This window comes from Athene cunicularia, assembly GCF_003259725.1.
Source record: "Athene cunicularia isolate RWA chromosome 1 unlocalized genomic scaffold, athCun1 chr1_part1, whole genome shotgun sequence".
In the NCBI taxonomy this organism is placed as follows: domain Eukaryota; kingdom Metazoa; phylum Chordata; class Aves; order Strigiformes; family Strigidae; genus Athene; species Athene cunicularia.
Genome location: NW_020799091.1, coordinates 80,100,916 through 80,113,828, shown reverse-complemented (window position 1 = coordinate 80,113,828; position 12,913 = coordinate 80,100,916).

Here is a 12,913-nt window from a genome sequence, read left to right as displayed (position 1 = left end):
GTTTCCGTGAGTGGGAATGTGCGTGTGTGTTTGCTTGGGGGTGCTTCGGGGGTGGGGGGGTGTGTGTGAGGGGGTGTCTCAGTGTGTTGGGACGCGGTGGGGGGGTGTATCTGCGTGGTGTGTTTGTGAGTGAGGGAGTTGCTGCGTGGGAACAATGTGAGGGGGTGTCTGAGTGCGATGTCCCTGTCAGGACGCCATGTCACGGCCCTCAGGGACAGGTGCCGCCTTCCCCGGGTGTCTGTGGTGAGGCAGGGGGGCAGCCCTCCCACACCGTGCTGGGGAGAGGGAGGAAGGAGCCCCCGCACCCCGTCCCCTGCACCCCGTGGCTGAGGGATGAGTGTGGAGAATGTCGGCCCCAGCCAGAGGAGCTGGCTGCTTTCTTGGGAGGGACTCCATAAAGGCCCGAGTGGGTGCAAGGAGGAGGAATAAAGAGCCATCTGTGGGGAGTTTGTGGAGAAACCAAAGGGGGAAGATTGCGTAGGTTCCATTTCCAGTTGGTTTTATTTCTTTTCTCTATAGTGTAGAGAAGATAATGACAGGCAGTTTACAGGAGATGTTTCCATCTCCAGACCCCAACACGTTGGAAGGAGATACTTCTCTTTTTATACATGCAGAGTTGAAGCAGGGGATGTAATTACCCAAACCTGGGCAGACAGCCAGTGACGGAGCAGGGATGAGGCCCACCTTTGCCATTCTCCAAAGTCCCAGTCCTGTGCCTTTCCCCCAGTGCTTCCCACAACTTCACTTGCTCAGTTACAGGTCCTCATGTTAATCTCAAGATGTCACTGAGGAGCCACATAATTCAAGAGGAGGAAAAGAATAACTTGCCCCTCTGAAGCACATGCAGTGATTGATGGAAACTGCTCAACATGCGGCAATCCTTGAAGCATTTCGGTAATGTGGTTTTAAATGGGCAGCCAGGGAATCTCATCTTGCAATGTTCAGAGAATATAAAATGCTTTTTCTGCTACCACCATGGTTTTCCTTCTCTCCCAACCCTGGTTACTTGCTGGTTCTGTGAACTCTGAAACACCCTGAGAAGAACCTGGATGTCCCCACCAGTTCAATTGGTTACCATTAGAAAATCCTAAATTTTGTGTAATCAGAATAAAATCTGGAAACCAATTTCTGCAATGAAGTTGTCTTTTTACCCATCTTGCGCCCCCAAAATGCTGTTCTTTCTTCAGTTTTAGGTCTAGCTGTATTCTCCTGCCATGGAACCAGTCCATATGAACACTGTTTCACTTCCACAAAAGTATTTACATGCACATATATTTATCATATTGCCGAGTAAAAAACCTACCACTTCATGGCAGATACTCTTACCGTGTTTACAGTCAGCTTCAAAAATTGTTTCTGAAAAGGAATTGTTCTGTTCCTGCATTAGCAAGAGGTCCAAGCCACTTACCATTTGTTAAATGATTGTTTATTTTAATTTAATACTGTAGGACATATCTGGAAAAAAAATCTACCTTACTAGCTATTCATAGGTGCAAATGCTACATAATACAATATCTTATGCGCAAAAGATTGAAATAACTAGAAAAAGCAGTCCGAACATGCAACTGGAAGTTAAATCCCTTATTGCCTTGCATGCCAAGTCTTTGTCAGTAGCATAACTGCAGGTCCAGCAGAAGAAAGGCCACAGAGTTTGTTTATATTAAAACTATTGTTGTTTAATAGTATGCATTGAGGGTTGATGCTGAATCGCTGCACTGTAATGTCCTCTAATATCTTCAGAAGATAGGTCCTCCTACTAAGATGTTAAAGAAGAGAGGCTGTGTTATGTCTTACTGCAATGTCTCATTCTGAGAAATAAAGCTCACAAAGCTGCATCTGGAAATAATGGAACAGTTTTGAGTCAACAAAGTCCTACTTTTCAAAATTTGTGCCTCTTCCCATCTAGATAGCACTGCTATATATTTTTACCTTGGGTTAAGATAAATGGAGAAATTGGAAAGCGACAGTTTCTATCAGCTGCAAGAAAATCTGTGTCTCTTTAACCTACACTGCCACCTGCTTAAGAGTGTGGGGAATCTCAGGACTGTTTGCAAAGTTTCTAATGCAGAAATCACTGAATTCAGCAGGTGTCTTTCCAGGGAGGCTGTTAACAAGGATTTTGTGACATGACATGCTTGACATGCTTTCAAAGACCTATAAATGTTCATTACCTTTTTTGGGGGAAGAAAGTAACAACATTTCTGTAAGTTTTCTAAATAGAGGAAACCTACTTGAAAGTCTGCTTTCCAATATTTAGCTGCTAGCAGCCATTTTCTGTGCTTCATGGCTATTTGAAATGCTAAATAACTATATCCTTAAGCTAAATAAAAGTTGCAGGAAGTTCTTCAAAATAACCTGCCCTTAATTGTGTTGGGGATGGTAAAAACATGGTGAGAGATGTAATAATGAAATTTTTGAGTATCTACTCCATCATTCCCCTCCAAATGCCTTGAGGCTTCAGTGACATGTTGCTCAGCATGGTGGCTAGATGGAAGTGCCAAGAAAAACTTAATTGTTAAGGGTTGAAAATAGTGCATTGCTGATACAAATTTGAGTCACTCAAATAGCTCTCCTCTTGAAACTCTGAGGGCTCAAAGCAACTATTTTCTGTAATCAGAGAGTTCTAGGTCAAGCTCCCATCTCTATCTGGGGGGATGGATGACAGTGCATCCTCTACCACTTGTCAATGAATTAACACATGCATGAAAAAATTCTCACTTTCATTCTTCTCATCCTCATTAAAAAAAAAAAAAAAAAAAAAAAAAAAAAAAAGTTGTTTCTAGTTGCTCTGAGTACTGTAAGACCTAAGTCATTATTCAGCCACAATTAAACAGTCAATGAAACACACACATGATGGTGAGGGATGATTCATGGCTCTGCAGACCAGGGGGAACCATTTAGAAGCACTGGAAGGCCTGGATCTACACGGGGCTCTTCCCGGTGTCGCCTTCCTGTGACAGAGGCAGAGCTGTGAGGAGGACAACCATTGGTGTGCAGCAGTTTCTGGACGAGCTGTGTACAATCAGTTGCACAGATGTAAGTCTTTCCAGTGTCGCTCATTTGTTATCTCCCACAACACATTTCTGATAGCAGGAGTGCGGAAAATGAATGGGAGTCACGGACTCCCACCCGGGATGGGATGAGGAGGCTTGTATAAAATGGCTTGGGGATGTGAAGGAAGATGAGAGGGGAATGCTGCTCTTCTGGTGAAGAGGCTAAATAACACATCCCTGCTGTTCCCCAGGCACCAAAGTTCATATGGTACTAAATATGGTGGATTATTTCAAGTATGAATTCAGTAATTTCTCTGTTCCACCTGAGTTTCTTTACTAACTACTGGGCAGAAAATAGAATCAACGCCATTTCCATGTAAATGGCTTTATAATAGTTAGTTGATGGTACATGATTTATGTTTGTTTGCACTGTGTATGTATTTTTAGAAATCTAAGAATTGGAAGAATGGAAGAATTACGGTCATACCACTTTCTCAAATTACGATAAATAAGTGATAGAGAAGCACGCTCCTGAGGAAACAAAATGCTTCACTTCAAATACAAAATTAGTGTCTATAAGAGAAAATTCAATATAACTTTCAAGATGGTATGTCAGATTATCATTAATTGTTGGATGTTTGTTAACAACGCCAAGTGTATTTCAATACACTGCCAAATAGAAATGAACAAAGAGTACAGTTTGTGTAAAATGTCCAATCATAGTGAAGGTAAAAAAGCCAAAGAAAAACCTGAAGATAATCTAACATGACTGCATGAGCTAAGGATAAGAAACCAAATGGCCTGGTTTTTGAACTGTACCATAACAAATTGTGTAAAGGATCAAAAAATGTAAACAAGTCTTGTTGCTCTTCAATTTTGAGAACTGTGTTAATAAGAAAGCTCTTTCAGTGAATGACAGCGACAGCCTTAGTTACGGTAGGACCAGACAATAGCTAGTTTTTCAGCTGTCCAGTATGAAAACAGATTATGTATTTCAAACTTTTTTATATCTGACATTAACAGATATAACAGAGTATTTGTTAATACAACTCCATTTTGCATATATTAAAAATATTTTCACATCCTTCTTTTTGCATATTAGTTCCCTGTGTATCTCAAAACTTGAAAAAAACAATAGAAAGTACTATTGATTTCTATTATGTAGTTTTTCCTTTTAAATAACAATAAGCACAGCTGGAAAAAGAACATAGTAATTTTATCTTGAATGGAATTAAGTATGGTAATTTTTTTTTTAAGTGAGTTTACCTCCTATATCTGAATTTTGTTTTCTGAAAGTTTGAATATATGTATTATATACTACATATATAATAATTTATAATATATGCATGTACCTGTCTTCGTACTACAAAGAACTTTATAATATCATTTCCGGGTGTAATATTTTTACACTGCAAAGATAGGAAATAAAGCATACACATCTCATTTGAAAATCTGTTCTCCATTTAAGTTCTGATTGTTTTACACTCTCATTATGTAGGGTGTTACTTCAGTTTTACCAGTTGGCTCAAGTGGGTTCAGCCATTGATTTCTGGCATTCCTGGTTTTCCCAAGAACTTCCTAGCCACAAGGCCTGTTTGAGTGATTGATAACTCTTTACTCCTCCTGTGGTACCAGTGAAGCCATTACGGAATAGGGGAGTATTTAATGCAAATAAAATTAAAATATCTGGCATTTGAAATAAGATAATGTCAGAAATAAGGGAAAAATATGAATATGAAGTCATATGTACTTCAACCTGTCCAGATCTCCTTGTGGAGTAGGAGGAGAAAGAGAAGTTAAAATGAGCTACTCATTCAGTCCTCAACCTTCAGTCCCAGTGTGTGGTTCATACCAGGAGGGGCTGGCAGATGCACAAGCAGGAGAAAAAGTAGTAGTCAGAAACATCATAAAATTGTTCTTATCCCTCCTTACATATTGCCACCTGGCAATTTAGATATGAATCTGAATCATTCACAGCACTTAGGTGTCATTTATGACTTAAATTCCTTAAGACAACATATATTTTATATCACGAACTTCAAGAAAGTTTCTGAAGAGCACCCTTCCTCCAAAGGCAGCCTCTATTCCTGATAAAAAAAAAAAATCAGTCTTAAACTTTAAACTGATGCCTTGCTTTTTAAGTCTTCTGTGAAAGCAGAACCTCCTCACTTGGAAATAGTGGCTGGCTTAGCAGAAGGGTCCCCAGTAGCCAGAAGTGGTTCCAGACCCATTCCAGCAGTGGATTTATTCCTCTCTGCACTGTGCTTCTTCAGTTTATGATGACCAGGAGGCAGAGCAGGTGGCATGAAATGACAAGGGACCATCCATTGCCCACTTCTGTCTAGAATCCAGGAAGAGGGCAAACAGCAAATAACCTTGTTTACTTCCGCACGTTTAACACCCATAGCTGAATGAGTTGTGAGATAAATTCTTGTTCCTTTGTATGTGCATGGGCTTTGCATCACCACCCCTACATCATCATTGCTACAGGAAAACAGATTAAAATGCTTGGTTTAATCTCACTTGAATGGAATCATCATCGGTTACAATTTCTACAAAATACATAAAATGCAAATTGAGATTACTAAGTGGGGTCACTCAAAAGATAAATCAGTGATGTGAACGAAGTTATGTTTGTGTTTTCTGCATATGAACCTGTACTCAACAAATTTATTGTAAATATATGATCTTACCCATGTCCTTTGTTTACTTTGTCTGAGATAACCACAGCTGAGAGACGAGGGTTTTGTGGGAAATCAACTGGTCATTCATTTCCTAGAATTTGGTAGCTGAACTCCATGTCTGACCAACGTTCATTCAGCTTTAGTATTTCAATTTTTTTAAGTTCTGACGGTAACAGCAGCAAGAAAGAATTATACAAAAAGATTTCTCTAATCTATGTCTGGTAGGATGACTGAGAAAGGGTTCTGTTATGTTAACACAACAGAAGTGAACACTTTTAACTATCACTTGTTATCACACTAACATAACACTTGCTTCCAATTATATATATATATATATATACACACATTAAAATTCTGTCACGCTTCTGGATTTCATTTGCAGTAATTATTTTGTTCCAGATGTTATATATTAACCCCATGAACAAAATATCTTACTTCTACTGTAGATTAGAGACATTGGCAGACAGCAGAACTGTATAGTAACGATGACTAATGCTGCGCATCGTAATGAGTTTAATCATGTCTTCCCTTAATGCTTGTAAGCTGAAGTTGATTGTGTTCTGATGGTATTATTTTGTAAATTTTGTTCTTTGATATTTAATCAAGTATGCATTTTTCCTGGCTTGCAACAAAACAATTTTTACCCGATTTAATGCTTAGCAAGCTTATTCAAAATAACGTTTTTAAATAGACTTTACAATATGGCATCTGATCTAGCCATAAGGACGCTAAGATACGGAGTGGTGTAGTCATGTATGTAGAATGAAGAAAAGCTGTAAAGCTTAATTTATTTATAAATGGATTACAAGAGTTTCTTTAAACTGATCTTTTAATTTTATATGCCTGGTGAAGAGCATGATAAAAACAATCATAGTACAAAATATAGATGATTTAGATAATTATGTGCATTCTGCTTGTGCTGGTTCTACCTTAACAGGATTAGCCATCCCCTAACAAATCCAAAATGCAGACACATACTGATTTTCAATACTAGGAAAAAATGTAAAAAAAACCCAAAACAAAACAACCAACCAACCAACCAAACAAACAAACAAAAAAAACCCTAAAACCGAGTAGGAAGTGGAAATTACTTTGTCCCAGATGATATTTGGACAGTTACCTGTGGCGTTTGCACTATAAAATTCTTTAGTCACGGAACAACATTCTGTCACTATAGCACGGAGTATGTAATAAGGTATCAACATCATAAAACAAATACTGGTGTGTGCTCTAAAAAGTCCATTTTGTGATTTTCTGCAATGCAAGAGTGTCTCTTACTTCTATTTTTTTTCTCTAACATTTACTAGAGAGGAGTATCAAGAGCAAACAAGTGAATGTGTGGGTGCATAAACACTTCCCCCCTATCTTTTCCACAGTTCCAGCTACTGGGAGGGAAAGTGCTTTTTCTACTTCATCTGACAACCCCTCTGGTTTCTGTGGTGCAGCATAGAGAGGGAGGGATCTCAGTTTTTGCATTCCAGTGACTCACTGCTAGCTCTGCAGCTGCCTGGTAGCAGGCAGAATTTGGGTATTCCTGTGATAAGGAGTCTATTAAACTTCAAAAGCAGAGGAAAGACATGAAGATGTGTTGACTCCAGACTCACAGTCTACATGTTATTGGTATGCACATTCATAATCAGTTTTCTCTATGAATAGAGATATCTGCAAGGTGTGCTCTAAGTGATTAGTAATATTAGAGCTATGATTGTTTCTTAACTTTAGAGAATCTGTTTGCCTATGACAGTAATACATGCTGTGGCAGGGTTGGGTTCTTGGGATCTAGAAGAATTAAAATGCTGCTCAGTTATGTCTCAGTCATCTGTAAGGCTGTCTGAGATCCAAACATGAATGGTGTTCCAGAAAGGGAGATTTATTTGTAAATTTATTGGGCAACATTTACTTGCTATGTGATTTTATATAAAAGACTTATTTGGATTCTTCCAGGCCTACACTGAATAATAGATAGCACTGGGAGAATTTCATAAAACAGTATTTAAGACCTTGCTGAAGAAAATTGTATTATTCAAGAACTGGTATACAATTAAAGGCCATAACGTAATGCATTTTTCATTATGGGGTAAAATGAAGATTGCCCATGTATCTCCTGACTGGAATGCTTAACCATGCAGGTTTACATTCTCTCACCTTGCATTTTGTATGACATTTTTCTTAATCCAATGTTTAAATGATCTTCTTACATCTGGTGATATTCACTGACAAAACCAGTACTGAGAGATAATATAAAGAAAAATGTATAACAAAACATATCTTTTAGGTAAACACTTTTCTCTTTGGAAAGTAATTAAGCAACAAGTTTCTATGAAGTAATTTACCTATATTATTGCTGCTACCCTGACAGGAATTTGATCAATGCTTATTAACTCACTGCATTGAACAGTTGCCTATAGAATGCTTTTAATAAGTTTTTATGAAGAGTTACCAACTTAAAATTTTGTTCCCTCCCATTTCATGTACATAATTACTGTCGACACTGATGTGAGTTACACATTCATTACACAGAACGTACTGGGAGGACAAAAAAGACTCCTATGGAGAATGTGGATCTGTTCATATCTATCTCTCAATTGTTTACACTCTAGGGAGTAAGTAAAGGTCATTCTCCCAGGCTTTTCTCCTTTCCTGCCAAAGTATGAGCCAAATTAAAGTCAATTGGAGTTTCATTGGTGCTTTCAGACATTATAAGTGTTCAGATTGTTAAATAGGTTTGCTTTGAAGCTCTTACAAACAAAAATAAGCCTGCTTTGTTTGCAAATAAATTCAGTAAAGGCTTATAACAAGGTTTCAGTCATCTGCCCATATTATATATTTTAGTTAGGTAGTTAGTGACTCCTCTAAAATCATCTGGGTAAGGATGTATCTTTAAAACAACACCACAGAATCTTCTATTCATAAAGGAATATATTTTGGCAAAATTGGAGTGTTGGGCTTTTGCTGCCTCAGTAATCATTAGTACACAACAAGAGACAAGAAGTAAAAAAAAAAACAAACAAAACCCGAAGCCTCCCTAACAACATAATCTTAAAATACTAAGATTGTCTTGCAGTTGTTGATATCTGTATTAAAAAAGACAAGATCAGTACTGATTTTTTTGAATGAAAGATATTAACCACATAGTAATTAAAGTTGTGGTGTTGTAAAATTAACCCTGATAGCAAGCTAAGGACTGACACCGATGCAGAAAGGTAGCCTTCAAGTTTATTTAAGCAAACACAGATTCAGGAGTAATCAGCACCCAAAGCATAGCTACAGACTCTTAGTAATATACTTAGTCTGTTTCCATGGTCCCATTAGAGACACAGGGACCCTGAACTGCCAGCATCATCAGTTTTTGTCCTTTTCTCTTAAACTTGAGGTCTCCCAAGCTAAAATGTTCAAATTTTTGTCTAATGATGAGTGCCTCAGACATATGAATTGTACAGGACTTTAAAATCATGGGAAAACATTTTTAGAATAAAATAAACCAAAACCTATAAATAACAGTTTAGTTAATGACACTGAGAAGAAGGCATCCTTAAAAAATTACCCAGCCTGGATAATTTCCTTTCATTTTTTTGAGAAATTCTCCCTATAGCATGAATAAAAAAAGTTCCAGTACAGTGCCAGATGCCCTCCAAATTTGATCTGGCAAAACAGGATGCAGAAAAACTTTGAAGCCTGTGAAGCTTTCACTGAGACTCTGAAAGCAGCAAGTTATCACCCAGGAAAAGGCAGCAACTATCTTACATCCTTTAACCTCTCTGTTGGTGCAAGCCAAGGCAGCTCTCACACCTGGCTGACAGATCTGATGTTTCAAAAGTTTGTTGGCATTTCTAACTCTGCTCTCTTGAATGCCAACCAAAAATTAGTTCGGAGCAGAGTCAAGAAAATGAATATTTTTACTATAAATGTAGAGGAAATACCATCATCACTACAAGTGTGTAGTTCTTACATAGCATCTCCTTAAAGAGATCTTGAAGGAGATGATGATGCATGTGTCTATTTTCCCAGTATTTAAGCTAAGAATTACAATTCACCTGCATTTGAAATCTCTGAGTACATGAAGACAGCCTTCTAGAAAACCTTCAGATAACTCAAGTTAGCATCACCCTGCCTTACCCTCTTCCACTTAAGCCATTACAAACTGTGAATTCCAGCTGTCACATGAACCCCTATTCACTCCAAGATGTAGAAAGCTCAAGCAAAGGTGTATGTATTTTTCAGACAGCTACTGTCTTGGAGTTGTGGAACTGGAAATCCACAGTACATATTAAGAAAGCAATTTGTGTCTTTAAATTAAAACAAAAGCTCATGTGTTTTAGTTAACTCTCTATTCCTTCTTTCTCTTTTAAGAAAATTTTATTAGGATGCTGAGGTCTTCCTTGTGGCACTATGATTGTTTGGAATCTTTTAATGTGGGGATATCCTCTGGTATCAGTAGTGGGGATGACACAAACTAACTGGAACATGGGGGAAAAAAAAAAAGAAGCACCAAATTAAGATAAATGATAAGCAGTGCATAATTAATGAATTCTTTTCCCTATTGTGTTTAACCTAGAAGGATAATCAAATGTGCTTCAAGCCAAACTAAAGTGTAATATACTGTACCAAGTCCTGCTAGTAAGTAGGTAAGTTGCTTGCAGACTTTTAAAACTTTGATCTATTTATCTAGTGGACACAACTTGTCCCTGTAGAGTAACACTGAAGATGTTTCTATGAATTATTCATACAACCTGATTTTAGTATTTGAAGGCTTATAGCATATCATTGATGCTGCTTTTTGTAAATTAGTGGTGCAGAGACTTTAAATTATTTGTTTTCTGTATACTCTGACCATATTCTTCTGTTACATCGCTACCTAATTTCAATGCTGAAAATGGAAACTACCCTCAGTTCACAAGGGAAGATTTACACAGTTAAATTCACTTATATATTCCATATTCAGGTCATGAATATTGGTCTATATCAATTTTGCTTTTTTTTTTTTTTTTTTTTTTTCAGAAACACGGCAAGGAATATATTTTATATTTACTTATTTTTGGTTTTTAAATCTAAATTCTCTGATCTGCATCACTGATTTCTACATATCTTCATACAGAATTCATATTCATATCAAGAGGAATTGTGACTATTTAAGACTTTACTTACCTCTTAATACAATCAAAACAAGTCTGTTCTGACTTCAATTAGAACCCATCTTCATTGGGAAAGGTTGAATAAATATGCAGAGAAAGGAAAGGGATAATTCAGACCTTTGCATCCTTTTTTATTATAATTGCTTTTGAAGGAACTTTTTAGAAATGTAAAAATTATATCTCTCTGAATAAAAATGCTAGTCTTTTCCATTTAGCAAACATCAGTCTTTTTGTCCTGTATTTTTTTTAGAGCTGTCTTCCTTCGTTTACCTTTATTGTGAAGGAACATTATTCATGATGTCTCTGATCCTTCACAACAAATTCACAGAGCAGTCTAGCCTCTTCCTCATTATTTATTTGCTTTCATTTTTTAACATAGGTCCTAAAAGTAACTTCCCACTTAGTTATATGCTAAACACTGGTTCAGTCCCACAAAAAGCACTGCTTCCTAAAATACCCTTCACAGAAAAGATCACCCAATTCCTACATGGCTGTGAACTTCATCTAAGGCTTCCTGCTGCATTACAAAATTCAGGATATTAGTGAAACCCTTTCTGAGTCACTACATGATCTCAACAAGTGTCAAATATCTGTAATCAGAAATGCCCCTTTTCCCAACACAGAGCTACAAGATACTTCTTAGGATGACTCCCAAGTGCAGACAAACCTAGACTTATTCTAAAAGAAAAATAACATAAAATTAAGAAGGTGTTCAGGATAGAAGGGAGCAATCTTATTTGTATAAATAAGGTAGTAGCATTTACATGTGGGATGCTGTGTGCATCTGGGTAAAGATCTATAAGTATTATCCAGGTTATGTCATCACTAAATCTGATAAACACAATCAGACTGAAGAGCAATGCTTCTGGGTCATCAGTGCAATACTTCTTTGATAGAAATCTTGTTTCAGGGCAGCTGCCTGGGAACACAGAAATCCAAACCTGTTGTGTCCAACTACTTTGAGAGTCACTGAGGACCATTCTGATACCAGTGCTGACTGGACTTCGAAAGTTCACATAGAGTTATTTCAGAATAATATTTCCCAATTAGCCATTTCTTCCTGAAGAAATCCTAAATCTGTATGCTAGAAGCAGCATTTTGCTTTTCAAAACATATGTCTTTTCACTCACAAGACCAAATGAGTATCTGTTCTTTCTTTCCCCTTTTCATCCATACCTACATTCAGACCTTCACAGTCCAAAATACACAAGGTGGTAGAGGATATTACTGGGAACACTCAATGCAGATGTGCAGCTGAGCAGCTGGCTGTCTCCACATCCATCAGCTTTGTTAAAACGCATGAAGAAGAGAAGAAGCTGAGGACCCCATCTCCATTCAGTGGCCAGATTAAGAAGGTTCCCAGATACACACAGTGGATCAAGATCATCAATCCTGGAAAGAAGGCACATCTGACTGTCCCATAATAATTCTTATGGATCTTCACTGTTGATTCACATTTTCAGAATCTCTTTTCTAGCACTGTTTTGAAAAGTTAAATAGAGTCTGATAACCACATATGTGGGAAACAAAACCAGGCATAAAAAAAAAAATAATGCCTTTTCTATCATTCCAGATATTCAAAAGCATCAAAAAAATCCAGGCATTCGCAACACACATTTGCATGACGCAAACCTTTCATATGTGACTTGAAAATTATATGATATAACATTATAGCCATGCTAAACAGAAGCATCTGATCCCTGAAGTGGGACAGACTCAATGTCTGCTTTGACCACGCTGGCAATGCCTGGGTGCTCTGTTATCAGCTCGTCAGAGCCCACACCAGTCTGTTGGTGCTGGAGGGCTGTCACCTGTGCAGGTTGTTCAGGACCATGAAGCATCCCCAGACTTCAGCCTCACGTGATTCCATGGGAATCCATCATAAAACTTAGAGTCTATGGCTAAAGAAAAAGTAAAGGAAATTTTCTGATTTAGGGATTAATAGTTTTATTTCACTTTGCAGACAGCTTCTGGATTTCATGATCCCACTTCTGATTTTTAAACTTAACCACAGCAGTGATATCCTGTTTTATTCACCTGGTGGAAGTGATTAAATATGTCCCCTTTATTTCCATATCAAAATGTTACATATAGTCTTGACTGA